General features: G+C 49.9%; 1 non-coding gene and 1 pseudogene across 1 annotated transcript; both read right to left on the reverse strand.

The window, feature by feature from the left end:
- Positions 1-356: 356 nt before the first annotated feature.
- LOC148133910 (U2 spliceosomal RNA) lies at positions 357-541 on the reverse strand. Its single transcript, XR_015756021.1, has one exon. It is a non-coding gene; the product is annotated as a U2 spliceosomal RNA (small nuclear RNA).
- An 11,635-nt stretch (positions 542-12,176) lies between these two features.
- LOC148133911 (U2 spliceosomal RNA) lies at positions 12,177-12,357 on the reverse strand (annotated as a pseudogene).
- Between the last annotated feature and the right edge of the window lie 4,410 nt (positions 12,358-16,767).

Consider the following 16,767-nt stretch of genomic DNA (forward strand, 5'->3'; position numbering starts at 1 on the left):
TGTCGCTCGCGAGTATGAAAAGCTGGTGGGCAGCTACGGTTGCTGCGACTCCCAAATTCTGACACCACGTGGTGTGATCGGGGCCCGGCGTTGGCGGGAAGGTGCAGCACGCAGCAGGGGTCCGAGGGGATGACATTGAGAGCAAGTGTCAAGGTGCGCAAGAGACAGAGATGGCGAGAGAAGGATAGGGAGCGGGAGCTGAGCAGCCACCTTAGAACAGACGAGTTTGAATCGACTCACGCCCGGTTGGATGTGAGGTGTGAGAAATGAAGCACTTGGTACTCAAACCCATCCAGCAGACACAAAGCACCGAAAGCCTGAGTTATAAACATGAAGCTGTTTTTAGATTTATAGATGAGGGGTGCACCGTTCCCGGAGGTACTGCAATACCAGGTCGATGCGTGGAGTGGACGGAGCAAGCCCCTATTCCATCTCCCTGCTCCAAAAATCAATTTAATATATGGTCCCCAGATAAGGGACGTATCAGATATTAAACTGATAAGAACAGATTTTTTTTTTTTTTTTTTTTATTTCAAAATATACTTTATTCATATAAATAAATCTTTGGTACTTGTACAATTTGTCATATCGTTCATACATATATACATTCCATGTCGTAAAGAACAGATTGAATTGCTCAAATTTACAGTTATCCTAAATACAGTTCCCTTCATTAACCATCCAGTCTCTTATTATTTAGCTGTGGCTTCAGCGGAACCCACCTACTGAGTGGGTGCCCTGTTATATGAGAGCAAAGGAAAACTTCTTTAACCCCCAGTTTATGGGGTTACCCTTGTCCATTTGACTGTCCTGTCTCTGGGGTAGCTATCTGCATCCCCATGGTGTGCACGAACTGCTGGACCTTCTCTGGGCTGAGGTAGCTATCCAGGCCCTCACTGGGGTCATTTACCTGCTCTGGTGTCATTGAGCCAAGGCAAGGGTCCGCACCGTCCAGTTCTGTGTCTGACAATGGGACTGTCAGAGGATCGCAGCTCTCAGTTACCTGTAGTTGTGGGGCAGTGGGTACCCCCTGGTTCTCACTGGGTGGAGGGTGGACTTCAGGGGGTCCGTTGTTTCCTGGCTGGGAGGAAATGCCCTCCTCTTTATCTACGGCGCTCTGTCTCTTCTTCTGGTGGTGATGATGTTCTTTGTGCCCGTCTTCCCCATCCGAAGTGCTGGCCGTCCCTCCCTCGTGCAGCTGTCTTTTCCCCCTTTGCTGGGAGGCTTTGTGGGCGTGGCCGGACTTTCTCTTCCTGTTTATAACCGGTATCCACTCCTCTGCCTGCTCGATTACCTCCTCCTCCTCCATTGCTTCCATCTGCCCAGCGAGAGCTAGGATCAGCTGCTGTGTCTCTCCACTGGCTGCCCCCTCCTCCACTCCAGCCTGTTCTTCTTTCTGGGTGCCACCAGACTCTGTTTCCCTGCTGTCTAGGTGGACGTTACTGGTCTTTGGGGGTCCACGGCTCGCCTTGCCACCTCCAGCCATCTGTGCGTAAGTGGGGCCCCCCCGTCTTGGGCAGGTCTTGTACACGTGGCCCGCCTCTCCGCACAGGTTGCAGCTCCTTTCTTCCTGACAGTCCTTAGTCAGGTGACCCTCCTGTTTGCAGTTCCTGCAGATGGTCACTTTGCAATCCGCCAGCACATGTCCCGACTTCCCGCAGGCTCGGCACACTTTTGGCTGCCCTGCATATGTCAGGTAGCCTCTGTTCCCTCCAATTGCGAAGCTCGAGGGTGGGTGAAGAATGTTCCCATTGCCATCGACCCTCAGAGTCACTCTGACCTGCCGCTTACTGGTCCAGATCCCGAAGGGGTCGATCACGTCGGTGGCTTCTCCCTCAACTTGGACGTACCTTCCCAGGAAGGTCAGGACATCAGCCGCTGGAACATAGGGGTTGTACATATGGATTGTAACAACCCGACTCCTCTGTGCAGGAAGCACACACAATGGGGTTGCCGACAAGATGGAGAACAGCGGCTCCCCTTCCTTCTCCTTGAAGACCTTCAGGAGCTGTTCGCACTGCTTCACGCTCCTGAAGGTCACATCAAAGTAGCCTGCCCCAGGGAAATCCTGCAGGCAGTACACGTCTGCTGCAGCGAACCCACAGCATCCTAGCAATACCTTCTTAATAAACAGGATGCGATCCATCGGTGTACGGCCCTCCACCTGCTTGACAGACACCCGGACGGTGTTTCGAACCCCCTGCCCAGGGCTGCGCGCAGCTGTTGAGGCCATAGCTCGGAGGTTGGCTGGTCCCTGAATTGGCGTTAGGCCGAAGCCAGCATGAAGATCCACCAATAGCAGGTCAGCACAACCAAACGATCCTCCAACGTCCAATCACGATCCAGCGATGATCTCCACTAGCTCTGATGACTCACAACTCGACCCCCGTCCTGATAAGAACAGACACTTGATCTTAGCCAAAAGGCCGAGAAGCGATAACTACAATACCGCGGACTGCCTCAAGTCCCATTTGTCCTCCATGTTTTCAATCAGCTTGATTCTGTTCAAAGACTTGTAGATCACTGCTGACAGTTTCCCTGTCGCCGTAGTCCTCCCAGGATTTCTAACGAGAGCAGCAGGTCCGTTTACAGCAGTTGCTTTTTTTCCCCTGTCAGTGAACCACTGTCTCATGGTCATGTAGAGATCGTCAGTATCTCACCAATCAAGTGGGTCAGGGCTAAGCTTACGTGACTTCTCACGTGACCAGCACAGCGTTTTTGAGGAGGCGGTAACCAACTGCAGAACTGCACGCATTGAATGATACATTCAGCCTGTCATGTCTGCATCAGCTCTCTGCACGAGCAACTTCCCCAGTCCCACTCGCCCTGCAGCAAATATTCTCTCTTCAGATAAGTATCCGACCCTCCGACCAAAGTCACCATTGAATCTGCCTCCAGCACCCTCTCTCTCAGGCAGTGCACTGCATATTCTCACCACTCGCTGAAGATGCTTGGGCCTAGGACGCTACCTCGATGAAACGTGACACGTAGAGAAGAAAGCAATAGATTCAGCCGAGCCCTCCATGTCTTTGATGTGTGTGGATGTGCCTGCAGTTAGAACATTGCACAGTACAGGCCCTTCGGCCCACGATGTCGTGCCGAGCAGTTTTCTTAATCTAAGATCAACCTAACCTACACACCCCTCAATTTACTGCCGTCCAGCGTGTGCTCGCCGAGCAGTAGCTTAAATGTCCCTGACAGTTTGTGGGAGATTAGAAATGCAGTTAGAGATGTTGTTTTTGCAGATGGGTGACGGGGTGTTGTGGGGGGAGGGGAAGGGGAACATTACACAAACGGTCGCGGGATTCTTGCAGCATACCTAAGGCTAAGATTTTAACGAATATAGAGGTTTTTGTTTAAGAAATAGTTGTAAACTAAGAAATAACTTTAAAGTGTTGTAGCTGACCACAAAAGTAGCAGTAGGGGCATTTCACAATAAGCTTATAGTATGATAAGGGGAACTGGATAAAATAGCAGACAGGCTGTAACAGACAAGGACAAGGACAGCAGGGTAGTCAGATAAGGAAAATTAGAGAAAAACGAGTGAGGTAATCGGCTTATGATAGGATGGGAAAAGGGAGGCGTGATTCCGCAACTTGCAAACTGAATAAGAATGCTTACATGTTTTGTTTTCGCGCGCTTTTGCTAGCCTGATTGCTTGAGCAAAACGCCTGTTCTTGCAAGGCCGTAAAGAATTAAATGTTCTTGTTTCCAAGGCTTTGTCTCAGGCTGAATTGTGAGTGAGTTTTGTTTCTCACAGTTGCCGAAGGGCCTGTTGTTGCGCTGCTCTGTTCGACGTTCTAAAAATCTCAGCTGTTACCAATGTGAAAAATCCCTGCCTCCCCACAAGGCAAATGATTGGAGCAGGTTCGAATTCTGACCGAAAAATCTCACTGTCAGGAAATCTCGGCTCGCTCACCTTTACGAACAGTACCTCTTACAGACTAATCCATCTTGTCTTGGAAAGTGTGAACTCCCATCCCCCAACCCACCTCGTGCAAATGAATAGCACGACGGGGCGGGGATGTGAAGATCAATTTACAGCAAATCAGCCTTTATTGGTTCGGCTCCAAACATTCCAATTCGGTCTGCTTCCTTAGAATTGCAAATCAAGATTCAAGAGTGCTAATTGCAGCGCTAACAGCAAGCTAATGGTTTGATAGTGGCTGTGCAATCAAAAAGCAAGGTCTAAAATGCAAAATAAAGCAAAACACCCAGTAAGCAAAACCTCAGCATCTGTGGGGAAAAAGCAGAATTAACGCTTTTTCGAGTCCAGTGACCCTTCTCCCGAAGGGTGCAGCGAGTTCTGTTTTCGTCTAGACATTACAACCTGCAGCACCACGCGTGGAGTCAGTGATCAACTGCACCTTCACTCTATTGGTAGCCACTGAGCACGTACATCGATGCTTGCATCAGGACGAGACGAAACCTGAACCAAACGGACGGAGGCTCCGAAGCTCTCTGCCACCCTCTCACCTTCAATGCGCACTTGGATCCATCCGGCTGCTCCGCATCAGGAAGCATCAATGGGGCGGCCTCAATCAACAGATGGGAATCAGAAAGCTTCCCCACACAGTCACACAGTACAGAAGAGGCCCTTTGGCCCTCCGAGTCCGCACTGACAAAGCTACTCTAAGTCTGCTCTAGTCCCACTTTCCAGCACTTGGTCCGTAGCCAGGAAAGGTTATGACATTTCCAGTGCTCATCCAAGTAGTTTTTCAAGGTTTTGAGGTTCCCCGCCTCGCTACCCTCCCAAGCAGTGCATTCCAGACCGCCGCCACCCTCTGGGAAACAACTGCTTTCTGTCATGACCGCAAGACCACGGAAGGTCTGACGGCCCATAAGACGTAGGAGCAGAATCGGGCCATTCGGCCCACGCTCCGCCATTCGGTCGTGGCTCACAGGTTTCTCAACCCCGATTCTCCTGCCCTCTCCCCACAACCCTTGATCCCCTTATAATCAAGAACCTCTCTATCTCTGTCTTAAATGCAACCTCATCTCAGCCTGAAGGGACGACCCTTCACCCTGAGGCTGTACTTCCAGGTCCTCGTCTCGCCTACTAGTGGGATCATCGGGTTCAATTCCCGCCTCAGGCGACTGACTGTGTGGAGTTTGCACGTTCTCCCCGTGCCTGCGTGGGTTTCCTCCGGGTGCTCCGGTTTCCTCCCACAGTCCAAAGATGTGCAGGTCAGGTGAATTGGCCATGCTAAATTGCCCGTAGTGTTAGGTAAGGGGCAAATGTAGGGGTATGGGTGGGTTGCGCTTCGGCGGGTCGGTGTGGACTTGTTGGGTCGAAGGGCCTGTTTCCACACTGTAATGTAATGTAATCTAATCTAATCTTCTTCACATCCACTCTGACCAGGCCTCCCAGTAGCCTGTAAGGTTCAGTCAGATCCCGCCTTACCTTTCGAAACACCATCGGGTATAGACCCAGAGACCTCGTGTGACAAACCCTTCAGCCCCAGGGGGAACACGCTTGTAAACCTTCTCTAGACTCCCTCCAACACCAGCGCATCCCTTCCTTTGGTACAGGGCACAAAACTGCTCCCGATATTCCACCTGTGGTCAGACCAGAGTCTGATGCAGCCTCAGCAGCACGTCTCTGCTCCTTTTTTCTCGCCCGCTTGAAATGAATGCCGACACTGCATTTGCCTTCCGAACCATCGGATGAACCTGCATGTTAATCATGAAACAACCTGGAACTAAGACTCCCAAGACCCTCAGCGCTTCAGATTTGCAAAGCCTTTCCCTCGTTCAGAAAATCATCTACCCGATTGTTCTTGCTACCAAAGTGCAAAACCGCACACTTGGTCACTTCTTTCCCCACTCGCCCTTCATCTCCACGCCCTTCTGCAGCCTGCCCGTTTCCTCAAAACTACCTGTCCCTCTCGCTATCTTTGTGCCATCTGCAAACTCAGCAAAAATGCCCGCCGTGGCCCTCATTATCGTCGACACCCCAATAAGGTCCCTGTCACAGCCCCGTCTACAAGGTATTTGCAGAAATTCACCAAAGTTATACACGTGGCCGGAGACTTTGGCACGTCGGGTCGATAACACAGGGCCCAGCGAGCCTGTGCCGATTCCTACTCCTTGTTTGGACGTGCTACTTGTTGCCCAGACGTGGTTTCAGTCCCGCCGTTCCGCCTCCCGTTCACGTGTCTAACAAGGTGAGCCTTAAACATAGAACATAGAAGAATACAGCGCAGTACAGGCCCTTCGGCCCTCGATGTTGCGCCGATCCAAGCCCACCTAACCTACACTAGCCCACTATCCTCCATATGCCTATCCAATGCCTGCTTAAATGCCCATAATGAGGGAGAGTCCACCACTGCTACTGGCAGGGCATTCCATGAACTCACGACTCGCTGAGTAAAGAACCTACCCCTAACATCTGTCCTATACCTACCCCCCCTTAATTTAAAGCTATGCCCCCTTGGAAAAAGATTCTCACTGTCGACCCTATCTAAACCCCTAATCATCTTGTACACCTCTATCAAGTCACCCCTAAACCTTCTTTTCTCCAATGAAAACAACCCCAAGTGCCTCAGCCTTTCCTCATATGATCTTTCTACCATACCAGGCAACATCCTGGTAAACCTCCTCTGCACCCGTTCCAGTGCCTCCACATCCTTCCTATAGTATGGCGACCAAAACTGCACACAATACTCCAGATGCGGACGCACCAGAGTCTTATACAACTGCAACATGACCTCAGTACTCCGGAACTCAATTCCTCTACCAATAAAAGCCAGTACGCCATATGCCTTCTTCACCGCACTATTTACCTGGGTGGCAACTTTCAAAGATCTGTGTACATGGACACCAAGATCCCTCTGCTCATCCACACTACCAAGTATCCGTCCATTAGCCCAGTACCCCATCTTTTTATTACTCTTACCAAAGTGAATCACCTCACACTTAGCTACATTGAACGCCATTTGCCACCTTTCTGCCCAGTTCTGCAGCTTATCTATATCCCGCTGTAACCTGCCACATCCTTCCTCACTGTCTACAACTCCTCCGACTTTCGTATCATCCGCAAACTTGCTCACCCAACCTTCTAACCCCTCCTCCAGGTCATTTATAAAAATGACAAACAGCAATGGTCCCAAAACAGATCCTTGCGGAACACCGCTAGTGCCGGCACTCCAAGATGAACCTTTGCCATCAACTACTACCCTCTGTCTTCTTCCAGCCAGCCAACTCCTAATCCAAACCTCCAACTCACCCTCAATGCCATACCTCCGTGTTTTTTGCAGTAGTCCACCATGAGGAACCTTATCAAACGCCTTACTAAAATCCATATACACCACATCTACCGCTTTCCCCTCGTTCACCTCCTTAGTCACCTTCTCAAAGAATTCAATAAGGTTTGTGAGGCACGACCTGCCCTTCACAAAACCATGCTGACTATCCTTGATCACATTATTCCTATCCAGATGTTCATAAATCCTATCCCTTAGAATTCTCTCTAAGATTTTGCCCACAACAGAAGTGAGACTCACCAGCCAATAGTTACTAGGGTTATCCCTACTCCCCTTCTTGAACAAGGGAACCACATTTGCTAGCCTCCAATCTTCTGGCACTACTCCTGTAGACAACGAGGACATAAAAATCAAGGCCAATGGCTCTGCAATCTCCTCCCTTGCTTCCCGGAGAATCCTAGGATAAATGCCATCAGGCCCAGGGGACTTATCTATTTTCACCCTTTCCAGAATTTCCAACACCTCTTCTCTACATACCTCAAAGCCATCCATTCTACTTAATTGTGACTCAGTACTCACATTGACAACAATGTCCTGTTCCTGATTGAATACTGACGAAAAGTATTCATTCAATGTCTCCCCAATCTCTTCAGCCTCCACACGCAACTTCCCACTACTATCCTTGACTGGACCTATTCCTACCCTAGTCATTCTTTTATTCCTGACATACCTATAGAAAGCCTTAGGGTTTTCCCTAATCCTACCAACTAAGGCCCTTTCATGTCCCCTCCTTGCTGCTCTTAGCTCTCTCTTCAGGTCCTTCCTGGCTACCGTATAACTCTCAATCGCCCCAATTGAACCTTCACGCCTCATCTTTACATAGGCCGCCCTCTTCCATTTAACAAGGGATTCCAATTCCTTATTAAACCACGGCTCCCTCACACGACCCTTTCCTCCCTGCCTGACGGGTACATACTTATCAAGGACACTCAATAGTTGCTCCTTGAACAAGCTCCACATATCAGTTACGCCCTTGTCTTGAAGCTTACTTTTCCAAGCCACACATCCTAAGTCATGCCTCACCGCATCATAATTTCCCTGCCCCCAGCTATAACTCTTGCCCTGTAGTGCACACTTATCCCTCTCCATCGCGAGAGTAAAAGTCACCGAATTGTGGTCACTGTCCCCAAAGTGCTCACCTACCTCTAATTCTAACACCTGGCCTGGTTCGTTACCCAGAACCAAATCCAGTATGGCCTCACCTCTTGTTGGCCTATCTACATATTGTGTCAGGAAACCCTCCTGCACACATTGGACAAACACTGACCCATCTAACGAACTTGAGCTATAGCTTTCCCAATCAATATCAGGAAAGTTAAAGTCCCCCATAACAACCACCCTATTACTTTCACTCTTCTCTTGAATCATCCTCGCAATCCTTTCTTCTACGTTTCTAGGACTATTAGGAGGCCTGTAAAAAATTACTAACAGGGTGAGCTCACCTTTCCTATTCCTAACCTCAGCCCAAACTACCTCAGACGGCGAGTCTTCATCCATCGTCCTTTCCACAGCTGTAATACTATCTTTGACAAGCAATGCCACACCTCCCCCTCTTTTACCCCCACCTCTGACCCTACTAAAACATTTAAACCCTGGAACCTGCAACAGCCAATCCTGTCCCTGTTCTACCCATGTCTCCGTAATAGCCACAACATCGAAGTCCCAGGTACCAACCCACGCTGCAAGTTCCTAATGTACCAACCCACGTTCCTAATGTGCCTGCTTCCAGCGCTTCGACTGGCAACGCGTTCCAGGCATCCACCATCCTCTGTGTGAAAACCTTTCCCCGCACTTTTCCCTTCTCACTTTCCCCCTCTCACCGTGAACCTGTACCCACTGACTCGCCACCCCACCCTTTCGATGCCTCTCAGTATGCTGTCGACCACTATCAGGTCGCCCCTCAGCTTCCGTCTTTGCAGTGACGACAATCCAAGTTTATTCAATCTCTCCTCACAGCAGAAGCGCTCCAGGGCAGGCAACGTGCTGGTAAACCTTCTCTGCACCCTCTCCAAAGCATCCACGTCCTTCTGGTAGTGTGCCGAACAGCATTGCGCGCGATATCCCAATTGTAGCCTAACTGGAGTTTTGTACAGCTCTTTGTACAGATCATTTATTTACACGTCACAAACAACAAAGGTCCTAGCACTGAGCCCTGCGGGACGCCACTAGTTACTGATCTCCTTTCCGAAAAATGCGCCCCGAGTCGGTTTTGTATCCAGCTAGCCGACTCACCTCAGATCCCACGAGACTCTACCTTTTGTAGCAGCCTGCCGTAAGATGTGAAGCGATCCAGAAGAGATTACTGACGCAAAGGTGACTACACTTAAATGAAAGTGCTGGGAATGGCAACCGTGATGGAACTCGCAGCCAAGGAAGGTCAACACCTCACAAAATGGTGGCTGAGAGTTCACAAAATGGTGGCCCAGGGACAAGCACCAACGCAGACACAAAACTGCCACTGCTGTGGAAACACATGTCAGGCAGCAGCAAATTGCTGCTGGAAAGAAGCTGTGTGCAGAAACTGCAGCATTAAAAAAGAATATATTAAGTGGGTGCGCTCGGGGGAGAAAGTACCAATAACCTGCAGCGAAAGTACAGGAAGAAATCCTAAATGGTACAAAAAGGGCAAGAAGACAAAAGCCCAGGCGCACAAACCAATGAGGTGTTGTTGTTACAGATACTGGCGATAGCTGCCGACGCCCCGGTCGCTCCCTTACTGAACGGCAAACCGGTAAGAATGGAGGTGGACACCGGTTTCATTGATACGGCTGAGTCACGTTGCGCTGCAACCTTCAGAAACTGAGCGAGGAACACACACAGGTGCTTTCACGGTGGGAACGTTCAGTTATACGGTCAGTCTGAAGACACAGCCTGCGCGTCAACAAAGGAAATCTTAGAGCTTTATGGGCAAGAATGTGGTTGGACAGAATCAAACTCAACTGGGCCGAAGGCAATCACTTGTCAAGATTCTGAGAGTGACTGATCAAGAATTCTAAAGAAGCACGCTATTGTTTTCAATGGGATAGAGAAGCAGGACGCCGGGAGCCTTTGATAAGGTTCCACGTGGTAGGCTGTTGGAGAAAATGCAGAGGCATGGAACTGAGGGTGATTTAGCAGCTTGGCTTAGAAACTGGCTTTCTGAAAGAAGGCAGCGGGTGGTGGTTGATGGAAAATATTCAGCCTGGAGTCCGGTTACTAGTGGTGTGCCACAAGGGTCTGTTTTGGGACCACTGCTGTTTGTCATTTTTATAAATGACTTAGATGCAGGCATAACATAGGTGGATGGATTAGTAAATTTGCAGACGACGCTAAAGTCGGTGGAGTCGTGGTCAGTGTGGAAGAATGTTACAGGTTGCAGGGGGACTTGGATAAACTGCAGAATTGGGCTGAGAGGTGGCAAATGGAGTTCAATGCAGCTAAATGTGAGGTGATGCACTTTGGGAAGAATAACAGGAAGGCAGAGTACTGGGTCGATGGAAAGATTCTTGGTAGTGTGGATGTGCAGAGGGATCTTGGAGTCCCATGTACATAGATCCCTGAAAGTTGCCACCCAAGTGGATAGTGCTGTTAAGAAGGCTGTTAGGTTTCATTCGTAGAGGGATTGAGTGCCGGAGCCGCAATATCATGCTGCAACAGTTCACCTGCTGGTGTGTGCTAGGCGGTTTCCTTTCCCTTTGCTCAACGACCTATTTGCCGAACTAGCCGGAGGTCAGCTTTTCAGTAAAACTGAGCCCGGTAAACCCTACCTCCAGATGAGTGTAGATCCTGAGTTTAAATGAATGAGACACAATCTTATTGAAACATATTGGATTCTTACGTGGCTCGACAGGGTAAATGCTGAGAGGACATTTTCCCTCATGGGAGTGTCTAGAACTGAACAGAATAAAGAGGCACCAATTTAAGAGTGAGATCAGGAGAAACGTCTTCTCTCAGAGGGTTGTGAGTCTTTGGAATTTGTTGTCACAGACAGCTGGCACACGCTGCTTGTGTGAGACTGACTTTGCTGCCTCAGCCAGAACTGGCAGCATTCTAAGTGCAAAAGAAGGCAAGGGGGTGTTGTGCCAGTCCCTGCGTACACAGCCCAGGTGCCGGATAATCTGCAGTGCTCCTACCTGCCTTATTATCTTTCCAGGCCAGTTCCGGTCAGCAAACATTGGTTTGTTTGTTCTACGTTTTCTCACGTGCTGTTGTCGAGTTAGTGCTGTCTCTTTGCTTTTCCCAGTGAGAATTGACTCTCTGAGTAACCTGCCTCTGACTCAGTCATTCGTGATAGCACACACGATTCTGTCGCGGCTCCGTGAATCGGAAAATGGCTGAAACTCACAGTCCTTTGCCTCGTTTTTCCGGTCAGTCACATACGTACCTATCGATTCCGCCTGCCCTTGCAGTCTGATGAAAAGCATGTGCCTTAAATACGTCCCGATGATTTTTGTCCTAGCTCACAGTGTTCTCGAAATCTCTCTTTCAAGTCATCAAAATCAAAACGACTGAACCCCGAGATAGCTTCATCCCCAGCAGCATGCAGCAACGTAGCACAGTTGACCTTCTCTTGTTTTTCTGAAATGTCGCTCGCGAGTATGAAAAGCTGGTGGGCAGCTACGGTTGCTGCGACTCCCAAATTCTGACACCACGTGGTGTGATCGGGGCCCGGCGTTGGCGGGAAGGTGCAGCACGCAGCAGGGGTCCGAGGGGATGACATTGAGAGCAAGTGTCAAGGTGCGCAAGAGACAGAGATGGCGAGAGAAGGATAGGGAGCGGGAGCTGAGCAGCCACCTTAGAACAGACGAGTTTGAATCGACTCACGCCCGGTTGGATGTGAGGTGTGAGAAATGAAGCACTTGGTACTCAAACCCATCCAGCAGACACAAAGCACCGAAAGCCTGAGTTATAAACATGAAGCTGTTTTTAGATGAGGGGTGCACCGTTCCCGGAGGTACTGCAATACCAGGTCGATGCGTGGAGTGGACGGAGCAAGCCCCTATTCCATCTCCCTGCTCCAAAAATCAATTTAATATATGGTCCCCAGATAAGGGACGTATCAGATATTAAACTGATAAGAACAGATTTTTTTTTTTTTTTTATTTCAAAATATACTTTATTCATATAAATAAATCTTTGGTACTTGTACAATTTGTCATATCGTTCATACATATATACATTCCATGTCGTAAAGAACAGATTGAATTGCTCAAATTTACAGTTATCCTAAATACAGTTCCCTTCATTAACCATCCAGTCTCTTATTATTTAGCTGTGGCTTCAGCGGAACCCACCTACTGAGTGGGTGCCCTGTTATATGAGAGCAAAGGAAAACTTCTTTAACCCCCAGTTTATGGGGTTACCCTTGTCCATTTGACTGTCCTGTCACTGGGGTAGCTATCTGCATCCCCATAGTGTGCACGAACTGCTGGACCTTCTCTGGGCTGAGGTAGCTATCCAGGCCCTCACTGGGGTCATTTACCTGCTCTGGTGTCATTGAGCCAAGGCAAGGGTCCGCACCGTCCAGTTCTGTGTCTGACAATGGGACTGTCAGAGGATCGCAGCTCTCAGTTACCTGTAGTTGTGGGACAGTGGGTACCCCCTGGTTCTCACTGGGTGGAGGGTGGACTTCAGGGGGTCCGTTGTTTCCTGGCTGGGAGGAAATGCCCTCCTCTTTATCTACGGCGCTCTGTCTCTTCTTCTGGTGGTGATGATGTTCTTTGTGCCCGTCTTCCCCATCCGAAGTGCTGGCCGTCCCTCCCTCGTGCAGCTGTCTTTTCCCCCTTTGCTGGGAGGCTTTGTGGGCGTGGCCGGATTTTCTCTTCCTGTTTATAACCGGTATCCACTCCTCTGCCTGCTCGATTACCTCCTCCTCCTCCTCCATTGCTTCCATCTGCCCAGCGAGAGCTAGGATTAGCTGCTGTGTCTCTCCACTGGCTGCCCCCTCCTCCACTCCAGCCTGTTCTTCTTTCTGGGTGCCACCAGACTCTGTTTCCCTGCTGTCTAGGTGGACGTTACTGGTCTTTGGGGGTCCACGGCTCGCCTTGCCACCTCCAGCCATCTGTGCGTAAGTGGGGCCCCCCCGTCTTGGGCAGGTCTTGTACACGTGGCCCGCCTCTCCGCACAGGTTGCAGCTCCTTTCTTCCTGACAGTCCTTAGTCAGGTGACCCTCCTGTTTGCAGTTCCTGCAGATGGTCACTTTGCAATCCGCCAGCACATGTCCCGACTTCCCGCAGGCTCGGCACACTTTTGGCTGCCCTGCATATGTCAGGTAGCCTCTGTTCCCTCCAATTGCGAAGCTCGAGGGTGGGTGAAGAATGTTCCCATTGCCATCGACCCTCAGAGTCACTCTGACCTGCCGCTTACTGGTCCAGATCCCAAAGGGGTCGATCACGTCGGTGGCTTCTCCCTCAACTTGGACGTACCTTCCCAGGAAGGTCAGGACATCAGCCGCTGGAACATAGGGGTTGTACATATGGATTGTAACAACCCGACTCCTCTGTGCAGGAAGCACACACAATGGGGTTGCCGACAAGATGGAGAACAGCGGCTCCCCTTCCTTCTCCTTGAAGACCTTCAGGAGCTGTTCGCACTGCTTCACACTCCTGAAGGTCACATTAAAGTAGCCTGCCCCAGGGAAATCCTGCAGGCAGTACACGTCTGCTGCAGCGAACCCACAGCATCCTAGCAATACCTTCTTAATAAACAGGATGCGATCCATCGGTGTACGGCCCTCCACCTGCTTGACAGACACCCGGACGGTGTTTCGAACCCCCTGCCCAGGGCTGCGCGCAGCTGTTGAGGCCATAGCTCGGAGGTTGGCTGGTCCCTGAATTGGCGTTAGGCCGAAGCCAGCATGAAGATCCACCAATAGCAGGTCAGCACAACCAAACGATCCTCCAACGTCCAATCACGATCCAGCGATGATCTCCACTAGCTCTGATGACTCGCAACTCGACCCCCGTCCTGATAAGAACAGACACTTGATCTTAGCCAAAAGGCCGAGAAGCGATAACTACAATACCGCGGACTGCCTCAAGTCCCATTTGTCCTCCATGTTTTCAATCAGCTTGATTCTGTTCAAAGACTTGTAGATCACTGCTGACAGTTTCCCTGTCGCCGTAGTCCTCCCAGGATTTCTAACGAGAGCAGCAGGTCCGTTTACAGCAGTTGCTTTTTTTCCCCTGTCAGTGAACCACTGTCTCATGGTCATGTAGAGATCGTCAGTATCTCACCAATCAAGTGGGTCAGGGCTAAGCTTACGTGACTTCTCACGTGACCAGCACAGCGTTTTTGAGGAGGCGGTAACCAACTGCAGAACTGCACGCATTGAATGATACATTCAGCCTGTCATGTCTGCATCAGCTCTCTGCACGAGCAACTTCCCCAGTCCCACTCGCCCTGCAGCAAATATTCTCTCTTCAGATAAGTATCCGACCCTCCGACCAAAGTCACCATTGAATCTGCCTCCAGCACCCTCTCTCTCAGGCAGTGCACTGCATATTCTCACCACTCGCTGAAGATGCTTGGGCCTAGGACGCTACCTCGATGAAACGTGACACGTAGAGAAGAAAGCAATAGATTCAGCCGAGCCCTCCATGTCTTTGATGTGTGTGGATGTGCCTGCAGTTAGAACATTGCACAGTACAGGCCCTTCGGCCCACGATGTCGTGCCGAGCAGTTTTCTTAATCTAAGATCAACCTAACCTACACACCCCTCAATTTACTGCCGTCCAGCGTGTGCTCGCCGAGCAGTAGCTTAAATGTCCCTGACAGTTTGTGGGAGATTAGAAATGCAGTTAGAGATGTTGTTTTTGCAGATGGGTGACGGGGTGTTGTGGGGGGAGGGGAAGGGGAACATTACACAAACGGTCGCGGGATTCTTGCAGCATACCTAAGGCTAAGATTTTAACGAATATAGAGGTTTTTGTTTAAGAAATAGTTGTAAACTAAGAAATAACTTTAAAGTGTTGTAGCTGACCACAAAAGTAGCAGTAGGGGCATTTCACAATAAGCTTATAGTATGATAAGGGGAACTGGATAAAATAGCAGACAGGCTGTAACAGACAAGGACAAGGACAGCAGGGTAGTCAGATAAGGAAAATTAGAGAAAAACGAGTGAGGTAATCGGCTTATGATAGGATGGGAAAAGGGAGGCGTGATTCCGCAACTTGCAAACTGAATAAGAATGCTTACATGTTTTGTTTTCGCGCGCTTTTGCTAGCCTGATTGCTTGAGCAAAACGCCTGTTCTTGCAAGGCCGTAAAGAATTAAATGTTCTTGTTTCCAAGGCTTTGTCTCAGGCTGAATTGTGAGTGAGTTTTGTTTCTCACAGTTGCCGAAGGGCCTGTTGTTGCGCTGCTCTGTTCGACGTTCTAAAAATCTCAGCTGTTACCAATGTGAAAAATCCCTGCCTCCCCACAAGGCAAATGATTGGAGCAGGTTCGAATTCTGACCGAAAAATCTCACTGTCAGGAAATCTCGGCTCGCTCACCTTTACGAACAGTACCTCTTACAGACTAATCCATCTTGTCTTGGAAAGTGTGAACTCCCATCCCCCAACCCACCTCGTGCAAATGAATAGCACGACGGGGCGGGGATGTGAAGATCAATTTACAGCAAATCAGCCTTTATTGGTTCGGCTCCAAACATTCCAATTCGGTCTGCTTCCTTAGAATTGCAAATCAAGATTCAAGAGTGCTAATTGCAGCGCTAACAGCAAGCTAATGGTTTGATAGTGGCTGTGCAATCAAAAAGCAAGGTCTAAAATGCAAAATAAAGCAAAACACCCAGTAAGCAAAACCTCAGCATCTGTGGGGAAAAAGCAGAATTAACGCTTTTTCGAGTCCAGTGACCCTTCTCCCGAAGGGTGCAGCGAGTTCTGTTTTCGTCTAGACATTACAACCTGCAGCACCACGCGTGGAGTCAGTGATCAACTGCACCTTCACTCTATTGGTAGCCACTGAGCACGTACATCGATGCTTGCATCAGGACGAGACGAAACCTGAACCAAACGGACGGAGGCTCCGAAGCTCTCTGCCACCCTCTCACCTTCAATGCGCACTTGGATCCATCCGGCTGCTCCGCATCAGGAAGCATCAATGGGGCGGCCTCAATCAACAGATGGGAATCAGAAAGCTTCCCCACACAGTCACACAGTACAGAAGAGGCCCTTTGGCCCTCCGAGTCCGCACTGACAAAGCTACTCTAAGTCTGCTCTAGTCCCACTTTCCAGCACTTGGTCCGTAGCCAGGAAAGGTTATGACATTTCCAGTGCTCATCCAAGTAGTTTTTCAAGGTTTTGAGGTTCCCCGCCTCGCTACCCTCCCAAGCAGTGCATTCCAGACCGCCGCCACCCTCTGGGAAACAACTGCTTTCTGTCATGACCGCAAGACCACGGAAGGTCTGACGGCCCATAAGACGTAGGAGCAGAATCGGGCCATTCGGCCCACGCTCCGCCATTCGGTCGTGGCTCACAGGTTTCTCAACCCCGATTCTCCTGCCCTCTCCCCACAACCCTTGA

The sequence above is a fragment of the Chiloscyllium plagiosum genome, unplaced genomic scaffold (assembly GCF_037043375.1).
Source record: "Chiloscyllium plagiosum isolate Xiang-an unplaced genomic scaffold, Cpla_swu_hap1 HiC_scaffold_176, whole genome shotgun sequence".
NCBI classification, from domain to species: domain Eukaryota; kingdom Metazoa; phylum Chordata; class Chondrichthyes; order Orectolobiformes; family Hemiscylliidae; genus Chiloscyllium; species Chiloscyllium plagiosum.